The 22,543-nt window shown below is 38.3% G+C and overlaps 1 pseudogene; it reads left to right on the top strand.

Moving 5' to 3' along the window:
* Positions 1–21,215: 21,215 nt before the first annotated feature.
* On the top strand, positions 21,216–22,182 carry LOC147435081 (uncharacterized; annotated as a pseudogene).
* Positions 22,183–22,543: the final 361 nt, after the last annotated feature.

Raw genomic sequence — 22,543 nt, forward strand, 5'->3', positions numbered from 1 at the left:
TAAACATTGTGTATATTATTTTATGATTCAATTCGAAGCATGATGATTACATTTCACTTTTTTTTTTCTTGCACTATATCAATCTCTTCTTCATTTTGTGAAGTTTGTTAAATTATGCTAATGGTGTATTTGTGATTCACTTAAGTTTGAACTTCATTTGATGATCATTTGTAAAGTTTATTTTTTTGCTAATGTGACTGTAAACACATGTCCATTTAAAGAAGTTTTTAAACAAGCACTCGACGCTGCTCATTTATATACGCACCCATCACCATTTGATCAAGAGCAAGTGTCAATTGTATCAATTTATAGTCTTCATTTGTTTGTACATGCAAAATTAAGTATGTTTACAAAAAGAAAATAAAAAATTAAGATTAAAGATGATGTGCTCAATAAATTATCAGTTAGTTTTTACACTACGATACATTTTGAGGTAATTATCCCGGTGATAATAGCGGTATTTAAAGCAATAATAGGCACGGTAATAGTCGCGGTAATAGACATGATAATAAATGCGGTAATATATAGTTTAGTTTCAAATAAACTCCGCAACCTCCCTCCTTCCTCCTTTTGCACATTCTCTCTCTAAAAATCACGATAAACGTCCGCGGTAAATGTTACATTGTTTCATAGTGAGTCGACAACCGCTAATCCATTTTTGCATTTCTTCTCCATCCAATGTTGCAAGTTTAATGGTCCCACTTGGTGATAGATCCTTGATCAGAAAGGGTCCCATTCCTTGCTTTTTCAACTTTTTAGCATGTTGTTTCAATGTGTATATGAGGACATAATCACGCATTTTAAACTCTTTTGTTTGCACATGCTTATCAAAGAATTCCTTTTGCCTTCTTTTTTGAACATAGATGGAAGCTATTGATTTCAAGTGAAAGCTCATCTAGCTTTTTGAGGTCATCTAATCTTGAGGATGTTTCATGGACTATCCACTCGAAGCTCTTTGCTACTCTAAGTGTTGGGATTATGAATTACATAGTCAAAATAGCATTTAGACCAATCACCATGTTATAAAGTGTCATCCCTATGGAAGTTTTATATGCTACTTGATATGCCAATAATGTTGAGTGTAGTTTTGATCCCAGTTTGTCCTGGAATAAGACACAACTTTTGTTAATATTGTACACAATGGCTTATTAGTAGATTTAGCCTGTCCATTTGCTTGTGGGTGATATGGAGCAAGCTTTTTGTGTATTATCATAAATTCTTTCAGAAGATTCTCAATGATCTCATTTTGATAAAATGTGTGCCATGATCACTAACAATTTCTATTGGTAGTCCGTATCTTACAAACACATTTTTATATAGAAATTGTGTAGTGGTCCTTGCATCAGCTTTCTGTGTGGCTTTAGCTTCTACCCACTTTGTGAGATACTTTGTAGCCACAATGATATATTGGGCATGGGTTCTATACATAGGGGGTGAAATAGGTCCCACAAAATCAATTTCCCACTTAGTCAATACCCTCGCTCCCATCAATTGCAATAATGGCATCTCATCTTGTTTTATAGGCACTTTGGTAAGCTGACAATCATCACATCTCTTAACATATTCTTGAATGTCCATATGCAATGTTGGCCACCAAATCCCTACAATGGAGACGAGTTTAGCTGTCTTATCACTCAAGAAATGGCCTCCACTTATTCTTATGTGCACTTGCTCTAGGATTAGTAAATACTCATTTTCAATAGCACATATCCTAAACTAGCTTTGTTTTTCTCTCTTATAAAGTTGATTTTCAGGAATTGTGAACACTTGAGTTTTGATTTCTATGGCTCTTTGGCGTGCTCTTGTGGTGTTTTTAGGGAACATCTTTGTGGTTAAAAATTCAATAATATATTGACTCCATTTTGGTGCTATCGCAACTTGAAATAATGTGGCGTGCTTCACTGACAATTTTGATTTGCATGTAGCATAGTTAGCCACATAATTATGGATCAATGTGCATATCTAGCCAATAAAATTTTGATTGTTTCAGCTGCTAATATGTTTTAGTAAGTGAGTAGTGAAATGCACAATCTTGAATATGTGCTTCTAACAAATAATAATTGTACTCCTCAAGACTTATGCATAATCTTAAGATATAATATGAGCCTAACTGGTACAATTGTCCCCTATCATTTGATAGTTCTTTGATCAATGAATTTTTTATCTCTTGATATTGTGCTCAATCTTATTGAATTAATTCTTGTTGGAAGAATAATAAAATTGACAATTTTCTGTGACCACTTAGGTATCATTTCAATGTGAAATAGATAAGCATTGGGAATGTCAACGTCTATTCCCTTAGGAGCTTCTCCATTAGGCAATCTAAAAAGATGATCTGCTCATCTTTTCTTTAGAAACTACTATGAAATCAAACTCAAGAAATATTATAAATCAACATACTATTTTGCTAGCATTACAAGGTTTTTTCACTAAATAGAGAAGGGCTTGGTGACTAGTGAAGAATATAAACTTATTAGCTAGTAGATAATGCCAAAGTTTCTTTATAGCATATATCATCCCCAATCCCTCTCTTTTGATGGTTGTATAATTTTTCTCACCGTTATTAAGTTGCTTACTTGCATAGAGCAAACTGGGAAATCCATGGTTCCTTCTCTTGGCTAAGCCAACATACATCTTATCACAAATGCCAAAGCATCAACATGAACATGAAAGATCTTATCCCAATCTGAAGCTTTAAGAAGTGGTGCAAAAATAAGTGATTCTTTTAACTTCTTGAATGATTCTTTGCACTCATCCATCCACATAAAGACTACTATCAGCCGATATAGGGGTTGTGCAACCATTGCATACATGTAGATGAACCTCCTATAGTATCCACATTGTCCATAAAGCATTGTACCTGCTTTGCATGATCAATCGTGGTATTCGTACTATTCCTTTAATCTTATCCAAATTGGTAGATATGCCATTTTCAAAGACAATATGCCCCAAGGTCCTACCTTGCATAACCATAAACATGTATTTTTTTGGATTAAGGTAGATTTGATATGTTTTACACTTGTTAAATAATTTTTTGAGGTGTTCTATGTGCTCCTATGTCAAAAGAGAGTGTATGCACAGATCATCAATGCAGATTTCCAAGAATATTTTCAAGTAATTATTGAAAGCATGAGCCATCACTCCTTGGAATGTGGCTGATGCATTATTCAAACCAAATGGCATGACTCTATGTGCATAGACTCCCCATTTTGTGCAAATGCCATCTTGGCTGGTCTTTTAGTGCTATGGCAAGTTGATTGTATCCAAAGAATCCATCCAAGAAGGAATATGCTTGCTTGTCCGCCACTTGCTCTAAAACATGATCCATTTTGGGCAAGGGATAGTTGTTCATGATTGTGGTTGCATTTACCTTCTTTAAATTGAAACACACTCTAAGTTTTTTGCTCTTTTGGACACTACCACAATAAGAGACACCCAGTCTATGTGTTCAATTTTGTAGATGATTTTTGCTTCTTTTAGCTTATCTTTTCTTCTTTGATGCACTTAGCAAAGGTATCATTATAGGTGTAAAACCTTTGTCTCTGCTAAGCTTTGCATCATGCTTCAAGGGAGTTGTGTGCTGGCATATGTTGCGATCTACTCCTTTCAAGGACTTGTATGACCATTCAAACAAATCTTTGAATTCCTTAAGCAACTTTATCAGTCCTGTTTCTTCCTCAAGACTCATATATGTAGTTATATAGACTAGCTTAGGCTTTTTGCCTTGTTTTGCCAAGTCTATTTTATTAGAATCCTCTGGCCCATCAAAGGATCCTTTATCTTTTCATTGTTGTATAGGCTTTGTAAGCATTATCTTTCTTTCCTAAATTGTGAACTTTTGATAGTGAGAGGGTACACTCATTTTCTTCTTATCCTTCACATGTTGTTCCTCCTTGCCACTTTCTACTTCAGTTGTTTAAACTTCACTCAAAGTTTTTTAAGCTCTTTATATTTCTTTTTGTGCTCAACTCTTGTCCATTTTGCTTCTCCAAACTCGTTATGCCTTGACCCTTTTGTTTTATTTTCTTTCATTTTTGTTTGAGTATTTTGAGTTTTTTTTCTCAATTTTCTTACATTTTCTCTCAGTTTATGCTCTTGAATCTAAGGGAATCTTCTAGAAATCTTGTCCTTGACACAATATTTTGCCTTTACAAGCATTAGAAATTGTGCTTTGCCTCTTATTCTAGGCATAATATTCTCTCTTGCTTTGTTGTTGGTTCTCTTTTTCTTATATTGCTCTTGACTTCTAGGGTTTCTTTGTGTTCACGTGGATTATTAGAGCACTCATTATCCGTATCATTGTCTCTATCAAAATACTATGGAGAGTCATAGAAGTCTTCTTTGTTAATCTATACTGTTCTATCGTCTTTGGATTGTTTTGAGCCTATCTCAACATCTTTCTCTTGTACCACATTCACCATAAAATATGGAACCACGTCATAGTCCTCTTTCTCAAAGAATCTTGTTGTGGATCCATCATCAAGTGCACAAACATCTAGGATTGCTAGAATATACATCCATTTTAGCAATTCTAGAGCCTCTTTTGGAAAGGGTTTTCAAATATATTCTTTATCCTCAATTGCCCTTTTGAGAATACACTCTTCTTGCTTTAGACTCTCACAATGTGAAGCTCCACACATCCATAGCTCTTTGTGCTTTCCTAACCAAGCTAGAAGTTCTGATCTTGCTAGGGTATCTGAATCAAACTCTTCAATCAAAACTCTATTCACATCTTTGTAGCTATGGTTTTTTACGTTTATATGTCAAGGTATATATGAGATCATAAACCCAACCATTTTAAGTTGTGTCATGAATGGTCATCCAAGAATAATGTCATAGTTATTCTTCTTGCCAAAGTTGACAATAGCAAAAGTATGTTCATACTCTATGCCGCAAAAAGTCACTAAGATTTTCTATAAAAGCCCTAGAAGCTTCTCTATATATTTATCCTCCAGTTGAAGTTTCATCCTAGTGGTCCTCAAGGCAAGTTTTCCCCATTGCTTCCATATTTCTTTTGTGGTAATAACAACTCCAGCTCCACTATCAAGAGTTGCCATGGTTACTACACCTTGGAACTCTACAAGAAGCATTGTGTTGCCATCCTCACCTTCACAATATTCACCAGCTTTGCTCAAGGGTACTAGTCTTGTATTTGTTTGAGGCTTTTCCAGCTCTCTCAAATTCCCTCTTGAATTCTAGAAGTTGGGTCTCTTACTCTAAAATTCTCTAAGAATTTCCCTCCGATAGCCCACATATTTGGCCTAATCCTAAAAAAGCTCAGCTAATGTGATTGTACATGTCACAAGTGTAGTAAATATGTCTATCAAGCCTTGTGCATCCATGACTTTTCTTGAAGAAATCCTCTAAGAGGGGATTGATTTCACATTAGACTTTGCTTTGAACTCTCCCATTTAAGATAGTAAAGTTCTTAATGAGTGGAGTTGTCTATCCATAGATCTTACAGATCCTTTATATCCCAATATGAATGCATGTCTAAATGGATTTGAGGTCCAACCTCAGATCCTTCAATGGGAGAAAGGAAAATATCCCTTCCTATCTTAGTTATATTAACTCTACAACTCATCTCATTAGCTTGATTAGCATCGCGGATTTGCTTCCAGAGCCCATCCAAGCCATTTTCTTCTCTTATATCTTTGGAATGATAGGATGAATACTATCAAATGCTTTATTTGTAGTGTTCACTACTATTTTTGGCTATTTTGCTACTTTTTTAGGCTTTATGGCTTGCTTAGGTCTTTTAGTTACCTTCTCAATCTTTCACCTTGGTGGAATTATTAAAGTTGGAATTGGAACTTCAACATATCCATCTAGGTTGCTCTTTGGTGGTTCATTAAAGCTTGGGCCATCTAGATAATTTTCTCACAAATTTCTAGCCTTTGCTTCTCTAACTCAACATAAGGATATGTCATCCACCTATGCTCTTGAGTTTGGTCATGTTTTAGTCTTGCTTCATAGGCCTTCATGAGTGCATTCACGTAATCATTGACTTTTTCAGCTAGAACAAACGCTCCTAATCTGGCACTCCTTGGTTTCCCATCCTCCTTAGGTTCTATGACCTTTGGCATGTCATACCTAAAGCTAGCTTGACTCTCTAATTGTTTTAGTTTGTCCTTCGTATGCTTTAATTTGTTCACTAGGGCCATTTGTTCTTGTTCCTTCCTAGCTTTCATCCTTTCTTTCCTAGCCTTCCACTTGTTTCTTTGGCTCTTTCATTCTAAGCTAGGTGCATTAGTTTTGTGTTCTTCAATAATTGGCTCTTCCATCACTTTTTTAGCTTGCACTCTTGTGACCACCTATACACATATCATCATTTCATTTTTGGAGCTACTACTAGATGGAATTGCTCCTATGATGTTCAATGTCTTTTTTACCACTTTATCAGGGTTGTTAGGACAATCTACAATCATATAAGTGACTCCGCATTAAAATGCAATAGGTGTTCACTCTTACAATCTCAGTGTGTGGACACTCTTTAATTAGGTGGTCACCACTGCACTTGTAGCATGGTCCTAATTGTTGTTGAGGTGCTCCAAGAGCTCCCTTCTTTTGTAAATGTTTCTTCAACCTCTTAGGCCTCCACTAGATATAGACAACAAGGTCCTTTTGTCCAAGCTGTACCTTCACCTACAGCATGCACAGTTGTTGGTTGTCAAACACTCCCAATCATGCTCCAAGGTTCTATTGCTTTAGGTTCCTCTCGTGGATAATATGCTGCACTAGCCGCATATCCACTTGGTTCTTCATAGTATGCATGCATAGGTACTAGAGTTTGTTCTATTGGCTCTGAAATTGTGGGTGCATACCTTACACCTACTGGTCTAGCCTCTGATAGTGGAGATTGAAGCCCCAACACAGGTTGTGGCGTTCCAACCCTATCGGTCCTGGCAAGGTACTAACTCCATACCTAAGCATAAATGGCATTTGAGCTGGTGTTGCTTGGGTTGGAGGAGCATACTTGCTCTCTCACATATCTTTTGTTATAATAGCACTCTTGTGTGGCATGATTTTTCCATCTCTATTCAATAGCACACCACTTAGCTTGCTTAGCGTGAGGTTTGGCATACATGCTCATTTTCTTGAGTACTTCTTCAACAATTTGCTCCTAAGTTGCCATTGGCTTGTTTTTATGTGCTGATTTGGTGGACTTAGCTCCACTATTCTATGATGACAAGTTGTCATCCAGATCCTTGAATTCCCCTTCCTTGTAGACCGCACAATTATCTACTAGGTATAAAGCTTCATTAGCTAGCTCATTGAGGGTTGAGCTCTTTTTCATACCTCAACTCTTTTTCATATGCAAACCTTTTTGAAGGTTCACCTTTTTTAGACCTTGTCTGAATATCAAAATAATTTTGGACTGGGTGGGTAATTCTTCCACATGGAAAAATTTAACATAACATTTTAGCCTTAATGCTAAAATGTTTTAGCCTTAACACTACTTTCCTCACTGATTCTCCCTTTTTTTTGTTTAAGCTTATGTATTTGAGATATCATGTTGTGGGCAATCCCTCTTTGAGATAATTCCTCAACAAATTCATCAAAAATTTCTTGGATGGTCTTGAAAGCACTTCTCTCTACATAGTAAAACCATGTGGTAGCGTCCTCTTCCAATGTGAGTCCAAATTTGGTGAATTGAGTATTAAAATCTTGAACTTATTTAGCTTGGGTTACTCTTAAAAATGTGGCCACATGATCCCTAGGGCCTCTTTCACCCAAAGACTTCTTGTTGATTTATTTTTGGACTTGATAAGGTCTCACTTTTTGGTTATCCACAAATCTAACAGTAGACTCTCCTTGTCCCTCTCTTGCTAGTGTTCCTTATTTGTGTCTAGGTCTTGCACCTAGCATCACGTCTAGTTCATATCATTGCAAGGCTCTTCCCATAGGTGGTTCTTCTCACGATTAGCTTTTTATTCTAGGTACTTCTCTATATGAGAATCTTGCCATAATTGGAACTACTTTTGGTCCTCCGCTTGCAATAGGATGTGAATATGTCGGCATGGGTGGCACTATCAATGTTATAGATGGTGGTACATATGGCCTTGATGTGGTCAAGATTCCACCTCTATAATATTCATGTTCCATGGTTGTGTCTGGATGTAGCCATGATTGCAATGTTAGTATGTTTGGCATTAGGAGAATTTTGAGGTCACATTAATATTTGTGTCCTGTAAGAAATAATAGAGAGAAAATATAAACTTTATTTAGAAACTAGTCAACAATTTAGAAAAGATAAGTTTGCATCCTTTTTATCCCAGCCAAAACTTGTCTCTATCAAATCTTCCTACTAGTATTTTTTGTGTCCTAAAAGATTCTCCCTCCAGAACTAATGAACACGTCAAGTCTAGCTCAAAATTGAAACTTCTTGAAAGAGAAAATGTGCTCTTTTTATGTCTTCTTCATCTTTATACCTATAGAGCTCTTATTTTTTAGTATTATTTTTGACAAAAATTGCTAACAACACTCCATGACTTGTACCATTTGCACATTGAGATGGATGAAGAATATTGACATGTGCAAAAGAGAAACAAATGTGGAGATTTTGGGTGAGCCTCACCACATCCATGGTACCTATCATGGTAAGAAAAGAGATCTCCAATTTGATGAGTTCAAAAATATTTTTCTTAACCTAAAGACATTTCAAAAAGAAATGGTCAAACTTTATGAGCTGGAGCATTCAAAAGCAGATGGTGTTGCCATTTTTGTGATAAAGCTTGATTAACGTGAGATTGTTAAGGACAAAAAAATAGAGAGGACTTCCATAACTTTAATGAATAGGGCATTGAAGCCAAAGAATGTCAAAATACTTCAATGTGCAATCAAAAAAGAATATTTGGTGACTTGGTGCTTTTGAATTAGACAGTGAAAACTTTGATATCCTAAATTGGGTTTTCCATCTAGGGATCTCATTAACATGATCACAACATTGTAATCACAATAATAACATGTGTGATTATAGGCCAAAATGTTGTAACTACAAGTGATAATCACAACATATAATATTTATAATAGTGTTATTATGTTTATAGCATGTTTTGATGCGTTACTAAGTTGCCCTTAACTGGCTAGTTTGTGATTAGATTTTATGTAATAATGTCAATATGTTATGTACACCATGTAATTACATAAAACACTATGTAATTACGTAAATTTAGAAACCCTATTTCCATCACACAACCATAACCAGAGTCATTAATGCATAAGAATTGGGTGGGAGCTTGAAGTTGAAGGGTTTGGAAGCTACAAGGGGGAATGGCACATGGGAGGAAATTTAAAGACCCTGAAGTTTATGTACAATGTATCTAAAGGTGCTATGGCCAAGAGCTCTTGTCTATATTGCATGGGACCAACAAAAGAATGTAATTCTGCAAATTGGAGCAAGGCACCCAACATACACACAAAAGACCCAAATTTTGAAGCAATTTTGAAAATTCCACATGCTAATGTGCATAGATGCACTTTGCATGCTCTCTACAAAATTGTGGAGAAGCTTGTACATTTGTATATGAGGTTTACATGGAAGTTACAACCAAAAGCAGCTAGAGATGTTGCAATCAAGTGTATTGAATGTGTTTTATCACACATTGGCCTTCATAGTGGAAAGGCTAAGATTGAGATAGACCTAAAGAAGTCTAAAAATGGAAATAATGTGCTAAGAAAGGTTTGTGTTGGTGGTGTGAAAGCAAGGTCCATTTTGAGGTTCCATGGCAAACTAGGCAAGGTGAATGCCAAGAAGGGTACATCCAATGTAAAGTATAACTAGTGGAAGGGTCTACATAATGCTGTTAAGGATCATGGTTTTGAGGGTATAACAAGGAATAATAAAATAGATGTTTGGGAGGCATTGGACAAAGTCTTTTCTTATGGTGAGAAGACATACTGGGGAAAAAATGACCTACCAAATTTCAAGAAAGAGCTCAATAATTTCAGAAGTGCCATGAAAGATGCCTAAGACTAGGAATTCAAACACTATATGGTAAGGAAGTTTATAATTCTTTTAGGACTATTTTACTTTTATTTCACTTAATTCAAAGATATTGACACCATTTTACTATTTGTGCATCAAACCTTGGAAGCACATTATTTACAATCACACTCCTTAGATTGAAAAGAGGTGGGGCTCCTTGTCCATATGGTCTGCACAAGGCATGGAGAAGTCCCATTACCAAGCAAAAACATAAATTTCCAAGCATACAAGACATGGGGGAGGTGCAATGAAGGAAAACAACTTGCTTGAAGTATTCCAGTGGTTCTACACACAAATATGGCATATAACCAGATACAAGAAACAAAAAAAGCACTAGTTAGTTTAGACTTGGCAATTTCCTTACAGAAGAGCAAGAAGAAAAGACAAAATTCATATAATAGCTCATCTCCTAGTGAGAAGTTTTTACAATGGCTTGTTACAAGAGAAAGGCAAGGAAGAAAGTGGGGAAAATTACAAGTTTAAGCTTCATCAAATTCTTTCTTAGCAGGTTCAAGAACACCACTGTCACCCTTGAACTTCAAAAACTTTTTCTTATTGTAGTCTATCGTTTGTCTCCTAAGGTCACAAGAGTGTGCAAGCACATAGAATGCCATTGTGCCATAATACTCAGCTCTAGAACCAGTAAGGCCAGGGAAGAATCTAAATACTCTAATGGCCTCCTTCTTCTCCACTAAAATAAGCTTCTCAAGACTGGGAGGAAGCTAATGTGAACCAACAACTTTTGCTAATGATTTAATTGCTAGCATTGGCAAAAGTGGCTTTGTTGTAAACTTGTTGTGGAATAGAATGATTGTCTCCTTGTTGAGCATATTGATATAGTGTCCTAGGCTCTAGTTCCTCCCTAAATCCAATGGTCTAGACCCCTTTCGCATTCCAATAAGATTGTCTATGTCCAATATTTCAGTCTGTAGAAGTATATTTGGCTTATATGCTAGACTTAACAATAAGAACAAGATAGGGAAAGAGTCATAAAAATACCTTTGGAGATTCATCTTTTGCATATAAGGTAGGGTTTTATATGTTATTGGATGTGGCTTGCCTCACATCATCTGGACCTTTGGCCTCTTCCTCTCCCATATTCTCTATCTCGAGTCGTTTTTGTATCTCATTGAACTCCTCTTTTGTAGGTAGCCCATGTTGCTCATATCTTGTGATAATATCTAGTACATGTTTTCCAACACTTGACCTGTCAACAAAGCTCTCTGCCTCTGTGTCCAAACTACAAATGGACAAGGTGAGTAGTCAATGAAGCCTTTGTCATTAACATCCCACGCAGCCAAGATTGTAAGACGATAATCTTCTCTCAAATCAAAGAGGTTCTGAATGTCATTAAGCAAAACATATTCCTTGTTGTCAATTTTGTGAGTGGGCAATGATGTTGTTTACTATATAGGATCAATATCCTCTTTCTCAATGTCTTGCTCCTCCACTTTTGTGATATTTCTTGGTTGGAACTTTGCAATGTTCAATGACTCCTTGCATTCTTGTTTCTCTTCTTTTTCTTGAAACCCATTCTCTACTTCTTTGACCTCCTACTCTTCCTCAGCTTGAGAGATTTTCTTTGGGCCCACCCTGCTCTTTGGTGCTAGAAGAAAATTGTAGAATTGGAGAAGGCCAATTTTATATTCCACTAGATGACAATGCACATTACCATTAAATTTGCAAGGATTCATAATCTTCAGCCACTTTGGATGCAAGCTTGACCAGTTCTTTGGAATCCCTGACTTTGCAAGGTTACCTGCCTTGCATACATCACTGAAGTGAATTGTAGTCCCAATCATATGATCTCTGGTCATCTGGAGTATACCTCATTCAAGTTTCTAGTTTGAGTGGAGAAACCATCCAAAAAATTTTAAGGTTAAATAAGATGTTGAACATTTCTCTTATTGACTGGAATTTTGTCAGCACCTTGACTTTATAAAGGAAATCCATTAACTTGTCATTTGCAATCTCCAACATCTGCTCTATATCCATTTCCTTATCTAATGTCTTCAAAGTATCTGCAAAGAGAAACAAAAGACATTAAAAGCCTTTGTAAGCGAGCAAAAAACACACTACCTAAACTTGTGCGTGAATCTAGAGCTATGAACAAAATGACGTTGTTCATGTATATAGTTGGTGATGCAGCTTTGCCAAAATGACAATGTTACCATTGGTGCCCTTTTGTTCAACCAGTGCAAAAAGGCATTAGGGTACTACTGTTGTTGCCCTTATGTTCACTTATCTAAAATAGAGGGTTCACTAGCTATGACAAAATAGAAGGGTCCAACTTGGCGGTGCCCTTATATTTTTGCACATCAGGTGAACCCATTTGGTTTTGACATAAAGTGATCATAAAAGGGTTTACCCGCTACGCAAAATAGAAGGGCTCAGTCCAATGGTGCCCTTCTATTTTTGCGCACTAGGTGAACCCATTTGGTTTTGACACAAAGTGAGCATTAAAAAAAAGGGTTCACCTGCTATTCAAAAACAAGAGGGTCCAATCCAATGGTGCCCTTCTATTTTCAAGCACCGAGTGAACCCATTTTGTTGCTACCTTTGAATGGCAATTAAAGCACATTTGAGAGAGCAATTGGTAGAGGATGAATTTTTAGAATTTAATTGCTCTAAAAATGTCACATATATTGGTCACTAAGTACTCACATTAAGGCTATATATAGCATTCAATAGGTGCATTGGGGTTTGTGCCAAGTTGCAATGGTCAAATTTGTGCCTAGGAAATCATGCACATTCCTATATAATGTAGTCCACCATTGGAATTGTCATTCCACATGCTCATGTGCCCTAACAAACTCAATCAAGCAGTCAAATTGTCACTTGCTACTGATAAGGTAATATTTTTTGAAAGTTACTTAGTTGGATTCACTCCGTGTGCAAGAAATGCACTGGCCTACAATGTTGGCATGTGCTATTTTTGTGCACAGACTGAATTTGATTAGAGTACTTGTTTTTTGTAAAGTTCACCCCATGAGAAAAATATTCATTGCCTTACATCATTGAGACATGCTATTTTTGCGCACATATTGAACCCTTACAACTTTTCTTTTTCTCTCGCTGATGCTGAAAGATAATGGAAAGGTTCACCTCGTGCACAAATAACGCATTGCACATGTTGTTTTTGTGCACGGGGTGAACCCTTGTAACTTTTCTCTTTTCATGCTGAAACATAATGGGTTTAGCCCGTGCGCAAATAACGCATTGCCCTTTCACATTGAGTTGTGCTCTTTTTGCACAGGGGGTGAACCTTTTACAATTGGTATTTCTCTATTGGAATTCCAAGGGTTCACCCCTTGCACAAGTTTAACCTAGCTCTTCTTCGCAGGGCTTAGCTTTTTTTTGCACGAGGAGAGTTCTTTTGTAGTCTTTGCTTTGGCCTTGTTTCTCTTATTTGTTGGAGATGGCAAGGACAAAGAAAACTGCAAGGAAGGTATGTTTTGAGAATGCAAGAGCCAGGGAAACTCCTCCTCATTCTTTCTCTATTAAACCAAAACAACCTATACCTTCACAACCTTCAAGTAAGGCCAAAATCAGTGAGCCACCACCCCCTCCTGCTTCTCGCAAACCCAAATGTCCTCCACCTTCATAACCACCAAGCAAAACCAGACCCAAGGAACCACCACCTCCTCCTGCTTCTGACAAACCTAAAGTGCATTCAAATCCACTGCAGGCACAAAAAAGAGTAAGTTTAAGAAAAGGGAACCTTCCCTAGGACAAAAAAGAGATAAGTAATTTTCAGATCTAAGCAAACCACATGTGTAGAAGAAGGGTACTTTAGACTAGGAAGGAGAGTTGGAGAGTCTAGCAAAAGGAAAGCCTCTCACAAGAGAAAATCTACTAAACTAGTGCAGCTAAGTCCCTACTTACAAAGAGAAAATTTAAGCAGGGTATCATATGTCTAAAAGAAATAAAAAAATCTATCAAAGCACTCCACCTTAAGAGAAGATTTAAGCGGGTGTCATTTGTCTAAGAGAAATCAAAAAAATTGTCAAAGCTCTCCACCTTCTTGCAATACCTGCATTGCCCTTCTAGAGACTCTACAGACAGGTTGCAGAAGAAAACAAGATTTCTATGAGGTGGACAAGGACTACACTGGCATGTGCTTAAGAGGCTCCTACATATTTTATGATTGAGCTATTTTGAAATGCCTACATTTGTGCATTCCATGCGCATAGGGTGACATTAATGGATAAGGATATGATCATACTGAGGAGTCTAAGGTATAGGTTCTCAAAGATACTAGAACTTTCTCCCATGCATAATGTCAAGGCTTTTACTATACTCAACATTCTTCCATGGAGGAAGCCCAAGGAGCTAGAAGTTGGTGTTGCTGATGTGATTGAAGAAGAGGAAAGGAAAGTCACTACAAGAGGTTGTGTGCTCTTGTGACGCTTATAGCGACAAAAATACACTGGTTTTTTAAAACCCGCGGCGTCGCTAAAAGCATCGCTATTAGCGTCGATACGGAAACGTCGCTATAGTGGTCGCTATCGAAGTCGCTATATGCGTCGCTATATAGCGATGCCTATAGCGACGCTGCAGGGCCATAGATAGCGACGCTGCAGAGCCTAATATAGCAACGCCCGAGATTAAAAAAACTTGGTGGCAGGGCATTCAATGCCCTGCCACCCATCAACCATATTGAATGTTTCATTGGTCTATTTACCTTTGAAAAAAAGTGCAAAGGTAAATATAGACCCAAAATAGTCACCCACAAGACAATATAATCATTAACTCCATCATCCATAGTACGTATTGTTTGCAAAATAAAGATACAAAAATGACAAGCGTGAATTGATGGAATGACAATTGTACACAACAACAAAATCACTTGATTGTTAATCATTGCAAATGTAATAGTTACAAACCATTGTCATTAATTTAAAAATATACATGGTTTCAAAAATACATAGTTACATGGTCTCATGATACATAAGCTCTGACAAAAAGAAACTAATGCTATCTAGCTATGGCTAAACTGACGTCGTCTAATCAAACGTTTCATCACGTCCAAGCGGCGTATATGTCGGATTCTGCAAAAAAAAACAATAAGATAGCTTTTTGTAAGTATAAACATATAGCGAGCGATGTTTATAAAACAATACAATAAATAGAAAAGAATAAACCCTAATACTAACCATGTCGTCGCAAGAAGTCAGGATGTCTATAAGGGCGTTTAAGCCCTTCCTACCAGTGTACTCACGCTCGTACGGTGTGGGATCACGTCCTGTAAACGACCACTGTCAAAATGACCACTAGAGCGCCGGTGCCTAGAAGTGATCCCACTGTCAAAACGCCTTCATACGTCCGTACACTAAGAGGGGCTACCTCTATGACGTACCATCACTTTGATGCAGACTTTGTGGGATGAAATATCACCTGCCAGAGCCACATAACTTACATGAGAGCTTCCAAGCACATAAATTCTAAAACACACGTTAACTATTTACATACTTATTTGTTATCAATGATCGGGTAGTACGAAAGTGTCTCTTAGGTCAGTCCATTTCTTAGTTGAATCCACCTCAAGAAAACCAGACTCTCCTCTACGCACAATAGCGTTGCGACCCTCCATGATTATCTTGAACCATTGCACGTCGAACAAGTCGACAAAAAATCCTCTATAATCGATCCTCAAAATCTCTTGTAGTGTGCCGAAGTAAGTGAGTTCCGCCACCACAGGATCTGCATCAAAGGACCGTCGTCGACTAGACTGTTCAAATTTTTCCATGATTCCACAATCTTGAGTAAAACGTTTTTTTGTCGATCCGTTCCATCCTAAAATGTCGACCTTTACACCATGCTGCTGTGTATGACTTATACTACAACCAACAAAGATTATGAGTGGCCGTTCAAACATCTAGAAAGTTACTAGTCGTACATTGCAAACTTACCTTGGTCGCACAACCCCTAGAGTACTCCCACTCTTCCTCAGTCACTTCTTCACCGCACTGTTGTGCGCTTTTCAGTTGGTTGTGCAACAATCTTAAGCTCATGAATGTTGGTAGGCTCTACAGACCCGTCGGATAGTGCATCGGTGGTCGTCTTCCCCGTCTTCACTCGATTCTTGCCCTTTGTCGCTCTTGCTTTGCATCCTCATATTGTGAGATCGACTTCTGCATGACTGGATTGTGAAGCATGCAAAATCGGTTGATTTTAGCCTCTAGATCTTCCGTCATCTTGTTCTCAACACCGAGATTGCACATGACAATTCCAGATATGCGCTCATCATCTATGGTTCGCCATAGCGTGTCCCGGGCTTTATCAAATCCGTCTAGCCACTCTCCAATGTACACTAGGGACTCTGATACCAGCCAACCTTCTGCCATGCTACCCTCCGGATGTGCCTTCTGATGCACATATCCCTTGAGCGTTTTCATGAAACATTCTAAAAAGAACATCCATCTGGAATGTACTGTGCCGGCTATTTCCACCTCATCATCTATGTAAACAAGAAGATGCACCTAAATGGTTAGCATGGTAGTTGGAAAATGTTTCTCAAACATACACACAACCTCCGCAACGTTTATTTTGGCAAATGGTATGGAGTCTACGTTGATCTCCTTTTGTGAGATCCATTGTACCAACTTCGCAAGTTTGTAGATTGTGTTATGGACGTCAAGAGACAGACATCCCTCAATGGAAACCGGTAAAATAAACTGCAAAACACGTGCAGCAATGATATTAAAGTACATCCACACACGAATTTGTTACACAATTGTCACTATGATATACTCCACTATGAACATACCTGACACATTTTATGCCAGTCGTGTGACTTCAAACCGGTAAGCTTTCCTTCTTTAGTAAAACACGTTCGGAGCAAGTGCATTACGCCAGTGGGGGTCCGCAAAGATCTAATGGTCTCTTTTACTTTGTGTTCTTGGGCTCCTGTGAAAATCCATGGTGCTTTAGGGAGTTTTATCGATCCATCGGACGCTGTTTGCGGCCAATATTGCTCCATACGATCCACATTTCTAAGGTCAACTCTGGCTCCCAAAGTATCTTTCTTGCCGGTCAGATGGTCCCATAGTAGATTACCCACATTCTTGAATATGTGCATTGGATCGAGCAAGTGATTGATCATGAGTTAGGGCTAGTATGGTAACTCGTACCATAGAGATAGTCTCTTCATCCCTGGGGGCAATCCATCATCACACATCTCCTTCTGCTCTAACCATGCTTGTGCAGACATCCTCGGTGGCTCTCTTCCCAAAAATCCGTCGCGTAACACATGATTCTCTAGAAGATACGCTTGATGACCTTCGTAGATTTGCTTCTTCAGCGAGGGCGCCCTACGTGCATTCAGTCTAGGTCCACATATGACACATGCTCTGTATCCGCTTGTTTGAAGCCCTGCATGTATACACATGATAATAGATCAACTTGAGAAAAAGCAAGATTTACAGTGTCTGAGTGAGGAGTGTAAATAGATCACCTGAGCATTCTGCTAGTCCGGGATAGTCATGCATGGTCCACATTAGAATGCCTCTGATCAAAGCATTCCGTTGACCTGTGTGTCGGCTCATATCCACCACCTCTATGCCAATCCACAATTGTTGTAGCTCTTCCAATAGTGGACAAAGATACACATCCATATTCTTCACTTTATATCGCCCCGGCACAATCAAGCTTAGCCATAGGTGCCCCTTCTTCGTCGTCAACCACGGGGGAATGTTGTAGTTGACGATGACAACGGGCCATACACTGTAAGATGTTGATCTTTGACCAAATGGATTTACGCCATCCATAGCCAAGCCTAAGCGCAAATTTAGAGCTTCCCTAGCAAAATCCGTCCATGTTCCATCTATATGTTTCCAGGCTGCACAATCTGCAGGAATCCGTAGCACACCATCCGAAGATTTATTCTCCTCATGCCATGATGCTAGGGCGGCCATGGACTTACATTCATAGAAATGCTTGATGCGAGGAAGCACAGGAAAATGTCGCAAAACCTTTTGCGGAATTTTTGTTCTGTGGAGATCTGCTCGATATCTTTCGGAATCACATTTCGGACACTTCTCCATGTCTATGTATTCCCCCTGAAAAGAATGCAGTCATTAGGACAAGCGTGGATCGAATTGTCATCCATCCCCAAGTTTCGCAAAATTTTTCTTGCTTCCTCTCGAGAATCTGGCATCACATTATCAACTGGTAGTATGTGCTCTTTGAGCAATCTACACAACATAAAAATACGGTACAATTGTGTAAAAATCTATCAGATCATTATACATTTAGAGTTTTATTAAAGTAAACTAATTATAATAGATCACCTGAAAAGCGTTGTGACGCTAGTGTCACTCCATCCAAACTTTGTCTGCATGTTGAGAAGAACCAGGAGCGCTTTCAATCTAGACACACGTGCTCCATTATACAGTGGCGTATCAACTTCACTTTTCATATCATCATAGACAAGCCTTTCTGAATCCATGATCGTCTCAATCATTTCATCAATTTCGGGCTCAAACATTGCCTCGTTGGGAATGTGGTCTGCATGATCATCCCCCGAGCTGTTAGAGGCTACATCTTGTGGCCTCACATATGCTGCTTGACCAAAGCGCGTGCGAACATGTCTTTTGGGTTGCAAGATTGCTTCCTGTTGGCTAGCATCAGAGTCCGATGAGTTATAATTGGCAACAACTCGATCTATAATAGATGGATCGAACTCGCCAAATTCGCGAACGTGCTACAAAGAAAAGCGTCTTGTCCGTCGCACAGCATGCTTGCAATGGTTACAAGGACATAAGATCCTCGTTGAGAGATAGGTGTTTCGGTTGGACGGCCCCACATCCTCGTCACTACTCATAATGAGGGCAAAAATCTTATAACCTGGACAACAAATTTAATCTTCTATTGACATTCTTCGTCTTATCTCTCTCTCTCTCTCTCTCTCTCTCTCTCTCTCTTCACACTATAAACTACCTCACATTTTCTAGTCATGCCCAATCTCCGCACACCTCGGTCTAGAGGTGCACGGAGATAAGAACCACCGGGTTATAATCTCGTCTTTATTGGTCAATTCCTATATTTGTGGGTACAAGAAATCTACACACCCACGTCTACATGATATTGCATGTAGTGGACAAAACCCCTTTGCCTCTTCTCTAGCTGTAGCATTTCACAGCATCTTAACATCTTTTCATAGTAGATCTTTGCTTGTAGCATGCAGGTACGTCATTCTTGCAATGTAGCTGATGTCTACTCAAGGCACTGAATTATTATTCTAGATTTGACGGGATGTGGTGTGTGTGACCCTTGGAATCGTCATCTTACATCACTAATTTTTGTGTATGCTCAATTTGCTCTTCCATTAGCTGAACATGACAGCTTATTGTATGGTAGCAGCAGTCGAACATGCAGGTGGAATTGCTGGTCCGCATGGACTGTCAAGGCTGTGAGCGTAGGAAATTTTCTCGCCATTTCTTCTAACCTTATCTTAAACGATTTCCTCGCCATTTCCTCTAACCTTAAATAACCTAAATCTAATTTAATATAATATATATAAACCTAAATTAATAAACCTAAATCTAATCTAATATAACGTAAATCTAAATCTAACGTAAATAAACCTAAATCTAATCAAACGGAAATCTAGCTAAAAATAAACCTAAATCTAATCTAATTTAACTTAAATAAACCTAAATCTAATTTAACGTAAGTCTACATCTAACCTAATCTTTTAACGTCTTTTGGGATAGTTTCCTACGACGTTAAAACTCTCTTCTTCTTTTGTGTGTGTGTGTGTGGGTGTGTGTGTGCCAATAAAAAGAGAAAAATGCTATAACCTTTCTATGACCCAAGTGTGGTAGATTGGTTATGCCATTTTCCTCTTGAATAACAATTCTTGGTTTCAACTCCTCGTCGGCTAGATTTTTAGGTCTCTTTAATTAGTTTCCTACGACGTTAAATTAAACTCTCTTCTTCTCGGGTGTGTGTGCAGGCCAATAAAAAAAGGAGAAAAATGGTATAACTTTTCTATCACCGAAGTGTGATAGATTGGTTATGCCATGTCCCTTATGAATAACATGTCTTGAGTTCAACTCCTGTCGACTAGATCTTTAAGGTCTCTTGGGATACTTTCCTACGATGTTAAGACTCTCTTCTTCTTCTTCTTCTTCTTCTTCTTCTCTCTCTCTCTCTCTCTCTTTGTTATATATATATATATATATATATATATATATATATATCTTTTCCTCTCTCAATGTGTGTGCATTCTTTGATTATGCATGTGTGTGTGCGCGTTTTTGGTTTATGCATGCTCTCTCTCTTTTCCTCTCTCAATGTGTGTGTGCTTTCTTTGATTATGCATGTGTGTGTGTGGGCGTTTTTGGTTTATGCATGCTCTCTCCCTTTTCCTCTCTCAATGTGTGTGTGATTTCTTTGTGTATGCATGTGTGTGTGCGTTTTTTGTTTATGCTTGTGCTCTCTCTCCCTCTCTCTCTCTCTCTCTCTCTCTCTCTCTCTCTCTCAAAAACACAATGTGTGTGTGTGTGTGTGTGTGTGAAAGAGAGGGAGAGAGAAAGAGGGGAAGGGACCATGAGAGTGAGGAGAGGGAAGGATCATACCTGGATCTCCTTCCTCTCCTCGTGTGTGTGTGTGTGAGAGAGAGAGAGAAGGAGAGATAAAGAGGGGAAGGGAACATGAGAGTGAGGAGAGGGAAGGATCATACCTGGCTCTTCTTCCTCTCCTCGTGTGTGTGTGTGTGTGTGTGTGTGTGTGTGTGTGTGTGTGTGTGTGTGTGTGTGTGGAGAAGAAAGAGAGAGAGAGGGAGAGCGTTACCTTGCTTGCTTGAGCGCGCGTTGAAAACTCAAATCTGAGATCTGAGTTTTCAGACGCTCTCGGTTATTTTTTTAGCCCTGTCGGTGTCGCTATATGCGTCACTATAGGCGTCGCTACGAGCGTCGCTATGTTACTTGTAACATAGCGACGCTCATAGCGACGCCGTGCATTTTCATTTTTGAGTGTCGCACTATGAGCATTGCTAATGTTAAGCATGGCTTGTAGTGAGTAAAGAAATTAATTAAGGAAGTTAAGGAGATAGCAGAAAGGGAGGAGTTGAATCTGGTTAAACCTCAGCTAGTGTCCCTTTTAAAGGATGTAAATCCAACTGGTTTCTTGGTTTCTCTTTTAACAAAAGAGGAAAATAGGGAGAATTACATCACATTGGACTTTGAAATTCTTATAACATACATTGTCTTCAACCAAGCTTATGGTGCATACATATGAGCCAGGCATTCAAGAGAAGGTAGAGGTTTTAGATCCCTCTATTTCTCACTTTCTCAGGACAAAAATGGACAATAGAGAGCTCACAAAGTGGGTGACTTATGTGGATATTGAGATCTATGAAATTTTTTGATCCCTTGTCATGAGAAGTAAGTTTTATGCTTGCAATTTCTAAAGATAACTTGCCAACTTAAATAAGAAGGCTTACTTTTGCCTGGTTATGTAGTTCAAACTGGAGTTTAATTGTAGTGGATGTAGTAAAAAAGAGATGCTATCTTGTCCATTCTCTAGTTGAAGTGCATGATGTGGAAAAACTGTAAGTCTCTCCTATTATCATTAACATACTATGGTAAAGCATAAACTCCTCATATAATTTAAAAACTTTGACAGTGCTAATACAAGATTTATTGAGATGTTAGAGAATTGTCCACCCATGCTAAAGATGGTGGATGACATGAAATTTATGATTGTGAAGGTTAGATTTTGTCTTGCTTTGTTCATTTCAATGCATTTGTCTCAAAGCTTTCTTTATTGATGAGGACATGTATTGCGTTACAGGTCCCACTCCAACCTGAAAGCCATTCATGTGGATGGAGGGTAGTTACAAATTCCAAGCTTCTTATAAACTTCATATACTGCAATGAGAGTGGAGATACTAATGTATACCATAATCCACATTTATCAAATTGGAAGTTTGTTTTTTCTTGCTTCTTACAGTTGGTTTCTTTATCTTGTTTAGATATATAGAGAATGCAATAGTGAGAACCACATATGTCTAACAAGGGCAAGGGTGATCAAGTATATGCTTGAAAAAAATAGACCGATGCAAGGAGTTTTTGAAAATGATTGATGATGATAATGTTGAAGTGCTGCCAAAGGAGGGTAAAGGAAAGCCTGCAAAGGAAGAAGGTCAGAAGGATGAGGATATGGATGAGCATGAGAAGGATGAGTAGAGGAAAAGTGAAGAAATGGATGATATAAAGAGGCTAAAAAAAGAGGAAAAGAACCTTCCAACCCTGCAAAAAAGACCACCCCAACAAGGAGGTCTCCCAAGACCAAGAGCTCTCTTGCAAAAGAGACCACCCCAAAAAGGATGTCTTCTAGAAGCAAGAAGTCTCCTTCAAAAGAGCCCACTCCAACAAGGAGGTCCCCCAAGGACAAGAAAACTCTTAACAAAAAACTATTTTGGCAACAACCATCATCAACGCGTTCTTCAAAAGTAGATAGATTTTTCTTTACCTGTACCCTTGTCAAAGGTTTATTAGCATGTACTTTTGTCTTCTCACTCATTTCAACCATTGGGTCATCAAAACC

This window comes from Adiantum capillus-veneris, chromosome 19 (genome assembly GCF_014529385.1).
Source record: "Adiantum capillus-veneris isolate H3 chromosome 19, ASM1452938v2, whole genome shotgun sequence".
Lineage (NCBI taxonomy): Eukaryota > Viridiplantae > Streptophyta > Polypodiopsida > Polypodiales > Pteridaceae > Adiantum > Adiantum capillus-veneris.